We start from the raw sequence: 12,241 nt of genomic DNA on the forward strand, positions 1-12,241 counted from the left end.
AGAAACTTTTTCTTAAAAATTGCTTAATAGAGCCAATTACCTAGAAGTATACGACATACGTAAGGCAAGTACAAAATATGTATGTACATAAGTATGTACATATTTTTACTTATGCTCAAAAAATTTTAGAACAAGAAAAAACCGTTTACTTCAATTGCACTGAAGCTATAATATCCTTCACAAATACAAACAGTTACTTAAAGTACTTAATTTTCTCCGGTAAGTTTGTATGGCAGCTATATGCTATAGTGACCCGATATGAACAATTTCTTCGGAGATTGCACCGTTGGCTTGGACAATAATACATGCCAAATTTTTCGAACACACCATGTCAATTGAAAAAGCTTTTCATACAAGCACTTGATTCCGATCGTTCAGTTTGTATGGTAGCTATAGGTTATAGTTATCCCATATCGACAGCTTCTTAGGGAGAAAATGAAGTGTGCAAGATTGCAGATCGATTTCTCAAAAACTAAGGGACTAGTTCGCGTACTTATCGACAGACGGACGGACAGATGTCGGGTTATTCTCCAGAAAATTATAATTTTTAGATGATACCGTAGCCTTGTCAAATTGAGTATCGATTCCGTCTGTCGTTTAAGGGTTCTGAAATCATCCAACCATAATTAATAACATAAAAAAATCGATTTTGGTTAATCAGGCCACGAGTCTTTCGTTGAGGTACTCTTAAGAGACATAGTTGGAGGTAATATAATAATTGCATTTTTAGCTGTAGCTCGAGTCAAGTAGAAATGCTTATAAGTATAATATTAATTAATAATAGTCAAATTTCATATATACCATATATGCATATACGTACATACATATATCTAATCATGTATAGTATAATCGCATATAGTAGGTATTTTATTAGAATTGGACATAACAAACGGTTGTCTTGACAATGTCGGTTCTAATACCCATAAAGACGCAAATTTATGATACTTCGATAAAATTTCATATACCTATACTATAACATGTATAAGGAGCTGATATAAGTAGAAGATACATATATGTAATTTAATACATATGTATTTACATATAAACTCGCCCTGAGAGAGAAAAAATAGCAGGTCTAGCAGTTTTAGCGTAAGTTATTCGAAAAAAACTCAACTATAAAAATTTCCCTTGCAGGGTATGAAATTATACGCCTAAATATAAAAAAACAGTAACCGCAGTGAATTTTATGTATGTATGTGTATTAGTATTTGTGTGAAGGTAGCCAAAATTGAGATTGAAAGCAACAGCCGTCAGTCGTCAGCCATCAAGCGACAATTTTTATGAACACTTCCAACGGCAACATAAAAAGCAAATAGCACAGAAGCCGTATAACGGTTATGGAAAAAATGCGACTTTAGTATAATGAAATTAGTAGATGGGGACAGAGGGGCGGAGTAGCTTGGTATGTACATACATACATATATCCAAAGCGTATATTTATATGTACGTTTGTATATATGTAAAACTGTAAGCATGAATTCGTTCGTGGGGTTGAGGTAAATTATGAGTTTCGTTGGGGAGTAAAGAAAACGCAAAACGGCAGTAATTGCTGAGATCAAACAGTGGTGTGGAAAATAGAAAGTACAGCGCAAAAAATGTCAAAAAAAATTATTTATATAAACAGAATTTTATAAATAATTACATACCTATGTATGTATATATAAATTTTTTAAAGAACCCGAGCATACAAAACCCGAGCAAAAAAAAAAGGAGTTGACAGAGCACAAAAAGCAACGAATTTTATTATTTGTCGTCTCATTTTGAACAATTGTCAAATAATAATAATAATATGTTTTAATTTGAGAAAAAATATCAACTACAAAAATATGCAACCTTTTAGAAAATTTTCGAACTAATTTAAAATAATAATAATAAATAAATACAATTTAATTTCCAATATTTACCGTTTATACATTCCTTTATGCTTAAAGTTATCAGTTTTTTCACAAAAAAATTTTAAAAATTAGATTTTTATGCAAAACTAACAAAACATTCGATTTACATTGTAAAACATAAAAAGAAAGATTTCTAAAAAATTTTTAAAAGTTTTGAAATTTTTGAAATATTATATATTGTTCCTAAATTTTTTTGTCTTTAGACTAGTGTAATTATTGATATAGATTTATTAGATATTAGAAAAACTTGTCTACTCAAATTTTAATTTAAGGAAATCAAGTATGCTTACATACATATATTAGATCACAATACAAATTAGAGCATTATTTGTAATAACCGATCAAATTATTTGACACAATATAAACCTAAGAAACATGAGAACTGTGAACTATAAAATTTATTAAGTTGCAGTCCTACAAATGCATCATTTATACTTAAGCCCGTGTTCATGTTTGAAATTTTTGAAGTCGATCTAGTGACCACTATACACCAGCGAGCTCACAACATAACCAGTTTCTCAGTGACCACCGTTTTCACCAAGCAATCACTAACCTCCTCGGGATTTTGCAACAACAAGAGCCTTCCTAAAAACCGTGAGCTTAGATATATAGTATTGAATTCGAATTTTGAAAACACGAAAAGTTGAATTGGCGATTTCGAGAATTCATTTTAATTTTTTTTTTTTTTACTTTATAAATACACACATACATATATACTTGTGTGTTACTTATGTATGTACTTTTGTGTCTGCATAACTCACAGAAACGCAAACGTAAAAAATGCAGATAACGTAATATATATTCTTATTGTTTTTTCTTTCACCAAAATAATAATAATATAAATCAAAATCAAATATACATACATATTAGTATATACGCCTATGCAAAATTGCATTGCCATATTGATAAAAAATTAGCGCGCAAACTTGTTTTGGATTTGGGTCAGTGACAGTCTCAAGGCAACAGAATTATTCCCGTTGGTTTTCAATTTAAAATCAGCATTTATTTTTGTCATTTGATATACAAGTCTGTTCGAGCCACTGTCTATGTACATATGTATGTCTGCATATATATATGTATGTACATGTATAAATATTTTTGCACCGCTTTGAAAATTCAAGTCTGCTTGTTTGTAAGACTCTCTGGTTTTTTATGACTGAGAGTCGTAGATGGAGACTCGTCTGTAGAAACATACACATAAACAGTAGATGTATATGTATTTGTCTGTGTGTCAGTATTTATGCATTTTATATGGGGGATCTCCGTGCGCTTGCTTTGCTAGTGTAATAAAAGGAGGCGGAGGGCGTGTGGCGCGTTATGGGGTGGCACGTATGTTTGTATGTGTGTATGTATTTGTTAGTGCCAACGCGAATTTCAGCTAAGTCAAGCAGTTCATGAAGAATCAACCTACAATGTAAGGCTGTACGCCTGTTACCATTCAGTACATCTCGTTACTCGGTGTTGTCGTTGTCATCACCGTGTGGTCTCTAAGTGATATCTTCCATCACGGAAGCGGTAACGGTGCTTACTGTAAGTGAATGAATGTGTAAATGTGGGTTTCTTTACTTGTTACATTCGTTTGATACAATATTAAATGAGCATGGAAATGTAATTACATACATACATATATACATATGTACATACTCACTTCTTTTGCAGACTAATAATTGCAATGTTTAGTGCCGTTGTTATAGTTGCCATTGTTGTGACCTCTTACTTGTTTTCTTCATCCATAACAAACTTTCACCATAGTGATAACGAAATTGTATATACAAGTACCTATGTGCCTAGGTATATACATAGTATATGTATACATATTTTAGTTGAAACTTCATCCCGAAATTTCTTTATGAGCATAGGAACAGAAAGGCATCCTATTTTTCAATCATGTTTTAGAATACAATCAATTAGAAAAAATATATTGATAACTCGTCTCCAGCCGTTTTTGCTTGCCTGAAGTCCTCGGTTGCGTTCCCTTTCTGCTGCAAGTGAGATTGGGTGGCATTGCGCACTCTTCCAAGATTGACAAAACTAAGAAATTCTATATGAGAAGTAGAGAAAATGACATCCGAATCAGTTCCTGGTAAGAAATTTTTAGGAAATAAAAATATATTCTTTCCAATAATAAATTAGATGTCAAAGTACATAAAAGACTGTTTAAAATGAAAACGAAGGAGAGAGAGCTAGAGAGCTCACAAACCAATGTGATCGATCGCGGCGAATCTAGCGATCTAGAAAAAGTATAACAGTTTTTTATGGAGCTAAAGACGGACACAGCAGCATAGATGGGAATCGGAGATGCATGAATTAGGGAGAAAAAGCATATTTCCTTGAAATTACCTCTGGAATGTTTTCTGCCGCAACAACAACAGCATTAATTTTAGCCAAAGATTATCGGATCTTTACTAATAAAAAATAAAGCATTCAGTAACGATCCCTTGAATTAAGAAAACTTAAATAAATAAATTCTAAAATGGCAGAATCGGTGAAACACTTACTCTATGCCTGTCCAGGCCTTAGAGTAGTAAGTCACCGAACATCATATGATTTTTGGGATTCTTTAGAATTTATTATGTGGCTTTTGTGAACCGTAAACTATTTCAAATTTTACCTCACCCTTTAAAAACCGATGGATTTCTTTAAGCAGCCAAAAATTTGCATCGAACTTTCTGAATAAAATTCGAAAATATCGGAGTGAAAAAAGAAGTTAAATTTTTTTCTTTCAGTTTGGGTATCAAACCCATAAGCTACTCTGCAAAGGTCACCCACTAAGCAGAAGTATTTGTCATTTAAATAAATTATATAATTTTAAAACTTTTAACTGAATAATTTGGTACTTTGAATCCCGTACACATCTATTGGAAACCTGCATACATATGTACATACCATATGTGGACATGTACATACAATACTTGTAATATGTCATGAATATATCCGGTCATATAGACTTCTACATATGAGCATGAATATACGTAGGTACAATTTTGGTTTTCAAATGCACTTAGACTTTCCGTTGTATATTACAGTATTTTCTGAGTTTCCATTACCATTGTATAAGATTAAGCAACAACAGAGCGAATGACCAACCAAGTAAACTACACATATGTTTATATGACACAAGCATACGAACAAATAAGTATAAAAATCATTATGTATGAGCTTTTGTGGTATTTTTATTTTTTTTATTTATTTTTCGTAATGGGATCAACGGAGGCCACAGCGATAAAAGAACCTTGCAATATCAATGAAACAGTGGCGCACATAAAAACCACCAGCCTGCAACGGCGCAACGTATGCGATACAAAAGTATATACCCCGGCACATACCTAAGTATACATATATATTTTTTGATGAACGAGACACAGCGTTGACAATGGGAAATGTGCACGATTGCAGATAACAGAGCAAAGATTATGGGCGCGGGATAAGAGCGAATGTGCTTGTGAGCAAAAACATGCAACAAACAACAAACATATATACATATATATGTGGACACATGAGACGCCAGAGCCCTAATGTAGCCTTGCAACCACGTTGCACAATGCGAGCGTCACGTGCAGAAACCGCCTATGCCTACATGATTATATGTTGCTGGAACGAAATTGTGTGGTTTGTGGTCGTCTCGGCGTTGCAAGCAACATGCCTGCATGCCGTAGCAATTATGTATGTGTAATCACATACACAAGTCTACGTATATCAACACACAAACAATCGACGACACCACTGGCTGGCATAAGTGGCATACGGTGGTAGGCTTCGGTTGCAATTTGACTGGCGATGCATGTGTGTCTGTGTATGTATGCATGCACAGGCGTTTGTATGTTTGTTAACTGCTGTTACGTGTTTACTGTTATGCGACAATTTTCCTGTGCTGAAAACGTATGAGGCGACGTCGGACGGATGGGCAATTGCTTGTCGAGTTTAAAAACTTGCCAGCGGTTTATGAAAAGTCAGCCTTCGTCATTTGCTGCTCGCCTGTTCACATTCAGTACACTCGTTATTCTGTGATACAGACAACAACGGCTAAGCGATATCACTCACCACCATTGGTGTTCACCATAGCAACAAAGCAGAGAAACCAAAACAATCAGTGTAGTCAAGAAATGAATGGAGATTGCATTTACACAAACATACATACATATGTAAGTATATAAGCAGGGGTTGTTTCGAGTACAGGCAAAACCGCAACTGCAAAGCAGGGGCTATAAGGGAACTCCCGCTGACCAAACTTTTTTTTTAATAATAGCAGTTTGCGATTGTTCGGTTCGCCAGGCAACCTCTAACCACCGAATCCATTTCCGTTATACGAAAATGTCTTGTAAACCCATCAGCATTTCATAAGCGACTTGCGGCTTTTAGATGCTTCCAGCAAAATGACCATCACAAATAGACGAAGAAGATAGTACAAATATCTAGCCGGGGTTCGAAAGAAAGATTTTGTGAAAGACTTGCCATATTTAAGGCTTATGCAAAATTTGATAACGCACAGTTGGAACAGTGATCTCCCCACTACCAACACGAAACTCATTATACGATTTGATCAAATCACATCAACACTGAAATTTTTCCAAGCATATTTGCTTGATGCTGAATAAATTGAAATAACTTTTAATAACCGGAGCGTATCCGTTATTTATACCCTTTAGTCCGGTCGTGACCTCATCGGTGCTTTGAGTTATATGTACATGTCTATATATTTGAACTTTCCATCATTCTGTTATAATTTGAATAGCGAAGATCGTTCTCTAGATCAATTAAATTAAATATCTTTTTTTAATATTTATGATTATTATTTTATTACTTTTCAATAAAGAAAATGTGTGATTTTAACAACCACACTATCGTAAAATTAATTTCAAACATGACCTCAGTTACTTTCGCCCTTCCTTTCTTACTTTTCCTTTTTGTATGCTCATTTTTTGTTTATTTTTTCCTTTTCAGGTTTCTGCGGTTTCCATTTTGCTTTTTGTGGTAAATCTAAGCAAATAGAGAATTACTTGTAATTTCCAGTGAAGTCAGTGTACTGTTTGCGTAAGTAAAAACGGAAAATTGATAAAAAAAAATGATTTCAAACTCCTAACCGATACACCTCTTTTTAAGTTCTGATAGCCGGTTTCCACTCAGTACATCTCACAGTTTAGTAACTACCTCGAAAAGCAGCAAAACCGAATGTAATGACGGAACCGCTGTAATTCAGCGAAATCATTAAAAAATGCTAGGTAATGCTTTGAAAGCAAAAACAATATATTTCAAAAATCAAATCACATAGAATAACGAAGAAGACAGCTCTTGAAGTGCGCGCTAGAAAGCTACGTGCAAACGTTTATAGAAAAAAAAGATATTTAAGATATAATATTATGTTTGTTTATTCAAATTTGCAAATTTTAATTTTCTTAAAATACTCATATAACTTACGTTAAATTAAATTAGGTTAAAAAGCCGATAATGTTACAAGCAACAACAAGAATCTCACATAGACCAAATATACCTTACCTGACTCAAATAAAATATGTTACTTTTAAAGAACGTAACTACTTACTTGTTTTAATACTTTGCCGACAATCATGTCAGCGAAATAACGAAACACTTCAGTCGCAAAAATAATCTTCCAGTAAAAGTTGAGTTAAATTTGATATATATACATTCTTCCCCTACTTTTCAGCAGGTCGTGATACTTTTGCATACATATGTATATATTTTCTTTACTGCGTGCTGGACGTGGTCTATTCGGTCGAATATTATCCAATAATGAATGCAGGGTCTCCAGATGGGTGATGGTGTTGCGAATAGTGCGATCAAAAAATAACATGATAGCTTGACATGGCTCATGCATGATCTGTCAAAAAAAAAAAAAACTATTGCAAAACGTACAACACGTAACTCTACTTGGATCAACCGTTGTTAATACAGTGCGATAAGAAAGTGACAATTTGAGGATTGCTCATATTCATGATAGTCAATATTCGCTTAAAAGCAAGCAATTGTTATGTCACTCTTTACAGCTTGAAAACTAATTTTAATTTTGAATAATCCACCTTTTCAACTATTTCTTGATATCTGGCTCTATTCCTTCTTAGCTGGATGTATTCATTGAGTTCTAAATTAGTACAAAAACGTTAATACTTGACCTTACAGTAACTAAGTTTGAGAAATCGGAGAATTTTCATAAAATTCTTATGATCTCCTTCGCACTTAAACACCTGAAACCAATACTACTTAGCCTTACCTTGGCCTCCTTAATAATATTTTACCAGAAGAATAATGCTCCTCAAGCACGTAGTTCTGCTTCACCTTTGCTTTTGTCAACATTTACAGTATTGCTTATCTTCACTTATAAAATGAATTACTTATCAGTACAACCTCGTACATGGACACTCATGTACACATACATATGTACATACAAATGCTTCGTTTTCCCTCAAGTGCAACCGAATTGCAATATCTGAATTTGTGCTCTTTGGGGTGGCGAGAGAATTGCAATTACACAAGTGTCTGTACGTAAGCATACGAAACGGGTACTTGTTGTAAAATTTGCTTGCGCTCGTTGCTGTTGGCCTGTACCCACTCAGTACAACTTGTTACTTGATGCCGACATGCCACGACATGGCTAATGGAAATTGTGAATAACGAAGAATGAACTGAGTTGATTGCTATTACACCGTGACCGGCTTCCCTTACAGGGTACCTACATACATACTTATGTATACATACATACATATATAGAGGTAGCTAGGTCCACAAGGTATGCATACTATATGTATTTTATTTTTCCCGTTTTTTTTTTGACGTAGTGGATTCCATGTATTTGTTTTCAAAATCACAAAATCACCTTCAAACGCTGACGCAACAAGTTTACAAATATACGTCCATACTTACATACATATGTACATGAATGTGACATAGGCATTCTACAATACTACATACATAATATATGTTGGCAAAGCGTTGAATTCTGCAACCTCATGTTGTGCCATCAAAAATGGGTTTGTTGTTGGACATTGGAGGCGCGAAAATGCCAAGTGAAAATGCGAGAGCTATCATACAACGCCGTCCGGTTGAATACACGATTCAATAGGTTGGGTGTGTCTACCGGCCATGGCTGGGTCCGTAGATTCAAACCTGAGATATGATGTGCGCCGCCGGTCGCTTCAACTCAGCTTGTTTATTTGTAAAATTATTTTCAAGACATGAGCAACAGTTGTACCTACTTATTAATATGTATATATGTATAAAAATATATAAATTTGTAAAAATATAGTGTACGCTCCATATAACACTCATGTGCTCATGTAAGTTCCTACATAGTTGTACGTTGCCTTCCGCTTTTTTTTTTACAGCTGGGCCACATTTTCTGCAGCGCTGTCAGTTTTTAGCTTGTGGCAGCGGTGCAACCGAAACGACGCCAGTTGGGCGATCGCAATTGCAACGAATGCTTGGAAAAGTGTGCAATTATATTTCGAGCTGCAGCTAAGGCTGCTACCCTGTTACTACTCAATGCATTGCGTTACTCTGTGGCGATTCGAAAGCAAGCGCGCCAATTGTTAGGTTAAGTGCGGCTGCAGATGGCGGCCAACGAAGTCGTAGCCAATTGAGAACTGTGTGCGTGATATATGTACATATGTATGTACGTATATGATGAAGTTTAAATAGACGATTTTGGCGGTCATTGTTTTGGAGTCAAACCAAAGAAACCAGATTCTATATTAAAAAATCAGGCTGAATAATATGACAAATTTGAATCTCTAACCACCATCCGCAAGATTAGGTATTTCTTGTTTTTAAACTCAACAAAAGGCATTTTTGAAAAAAGTACTAAACGTTCAAAACATGCATTCAAAATTTCGTCGTAAATTTTAGTAAATATTACTGAACAGATTTTTCTCCTCACATTTTCGTATTATTTCTCATCAAGTGAAATGATCTTTTACCGAAAAACCTAAACTGCCGGATGATGGCTCACTCTTTTCGTAAACTGAGGCCTTCGAAAACTATTTTTCAAAGTAGTTTAGTGAAAGGTGCTGTGTTAACAGTCATCTGCTGTTAATGTAAATCTGATAAAATTCTGGTTATGGAAGTGAAACCTTGTGGAAACGGCAGTTGCTCACATTTCTGAACATTTCGTTAGGTATTCCCGTTGTTATCATAAGAGTTGTAACAACCCAAAACACTTCCTACATCAGTTAGAAAACGAAGAATTTACTTACTAGCTTTGGATTTTCAAGTTTTCATGTTACCGAATTATTTCGTTATAATGTTGAGCTTCGTTTGATCATTTGAAAACAAGAAGCTTTTGTCTACTTAAGGGTATATAATAGGCAGGGTTTTGAGGTAACATCGGAGGTAAGTCGGAATTCATGATGAATATGTCCAAACAATTGAAACTCAATAATGGCATAAAAAGAATTTGATCGCAAACTTATATTTACATGGTCCACTGACTACATTTGAGGACCACAGACTGGTTAGTATTAGACGAGTTTTCGTCTTCTTTATCCAAATTGTATCTTTTTGTTTTTCTGATAGGATTTATAATAATATATGTATGTATATCTATGGTATATATATTTTTAATTTCAATTTCGCCTTCGGCAGGTTTGAACCACATTTTTTTACATTTTGATTGCAAACCGGCTTCACTGAAGAAAGACAAAAATTTTGAGTCACTTTGTATACTAGGTGGTATAACTGGCTGAATGTCACCTAGTCTCCAGCAAAAACAAATAAATAGGAATAGCAAAAGCTGATGTGACAATTATGGGAAATAACATTAGCAAAAGTCAAAACAGTTGACAGCTGACTTCCCTCTCTCTCTATCTCTCTCTACTGTATGTGACTAACTGTTGGACTAGCTTAACGCTCCGAGTGTAGAGTGAAAACCAAAGAAAACTCTAATGAAGCTGCATAATAGGCAGGCAGGCAGACTGTAGTTAAGTAGATTAAAGGCGCGGCAAGGCAGTGACGGTAATCAAACATACATATGTATATAGAGACATACCTATACACCTTAGCTTTGTTTAGCTTATTTATATATAAATAGGTATAGGGGGGCTGGCGCTCGCCATGGGGGTGCACTCGCTATGAAAACGTGCCGATTGTGCCCACTCCAAGGCATGCTACAGACAAAGTTGTAGATTGTTCTCTATTAGTCTGTTAGACTTGACGCATTTTAAACATTCTTATTTGCGAGCTGTATACATGTCGGTGTATATGTGTATATTATTTGCAAGCAATCTCCCGGCGACTGACTTAATGCATGTGACTTTAGATTTGCGACTGAAACGCGAAAATAAACAAATTTATTTGCTTGCTAACAACTGCAAAGTAGAAGCTTGCGCTCGTGGCTGTGTGCCTGCTCCCAGTCGGTACATTGTATTACTTTTGGTGGCACCACAGTCTATATCAGAACATATAAATGACAACAACTACACCACATAACGGACGTCATCGGTGACAGTGACAGGATGGCTAACGAAGTAGTCAAGCAACACTTTCTGGTGGCATTCAGCGAGGCGGAAGAGGGTTTGGGAATTAACTAATTCAAGAAAAAAATGTATTATATAAATAAATAAATAATGCAACATATGGCTCTTTGATCTGTTAGAAAAGTAACAACGCAGCAGAAAAATTTTTGCAACCGAGCGAAACCAAAACAGAAGCTCACGTAAGTGCCTTTATATACTTACATACATATGTGCGTATGTATGCATATGGGTATATATTGTGTCTCATACTAAATAATGAATGGCAAATGTTTATTAGAATACAACAAAAACAATGCGATCTAACGCGCTGTGCAGTTTACTCATTTATAGCACATATGTATGTATATATACATGTATAGGTACATACATATATATCAGCTCAAATCGGTAAGCATGTGTGTGTATGCAAAGCCATCGCCATAACTGCCGCTTGGAAAGTAAACAACAATTTCGCCATTTAAATAAGCGTCTTGCAATTGTAGCATTTGAATTCGCAGAAAGTTAAAAAACTGGTTAATGCATACACTCAAAATGCTAATGAATTCGGACTACTGCATTTAATTCTCATCTAATACAAACAAGTCATCGAAATTTAATCGGCTTGGTGCTGAGAATGTTTGTTGATGAGTTTATAGAAAAAGAGTTGTACCTATTATCACATTCAACAAAAGTGGTGAGCGATATTTTAAAAGCTGTCTTCATTCGTCAAGCCTTAAATAGTAGCGAATCGAACAAATAACTAATATAAATCACGTCCACTGGCATAATAGTACAATAGAGAGTGACTATGCTACTTTAAATGGGTATTCACATACAATTGCATTAAATAACTGGACTAAATAAGTTTGTCATTGCTATCACATC

General features: G+C 34.9%; 1 long non-coding RNA gene across 1 annotated transcript; it reads left to right on the plus strand.

The window, feature by feature from the left end:
* The first annotated feature begins 4,913 nt into the window (after window positions 1-4,913).
* LOC118683753 (uncharacterized) lies at window positions 4,914-7,404 on the plus strand. Its single transcript, XR_004979628.2, has 3 exons — window positions 4,914-6,037; window positions 6,837-6,926; window positions 6,996-7,404. It is a non-coding gene; the product is annotated as an uncharacterized lncRNA (long non-coding RNA).
* The last annotated feature ends 4,837 nt before the right edge of the window (window positions 7,405-12,241 follow it).

This window comes from Bactrocera oleae, chromosome 2 (genome assembly GCF_042242935.1).
Source record: "Bactrocera oleae isolate idBacOlea1 chromosome 2, idBacOlea1, whole genome shotgun sequence".
Taxonomy (NCBI): Eukaryota; Metazoa; Arthropoda; class Insecta; order Diptera; family Tephritidae; genus Bactrocera; species Bactrocera oleae.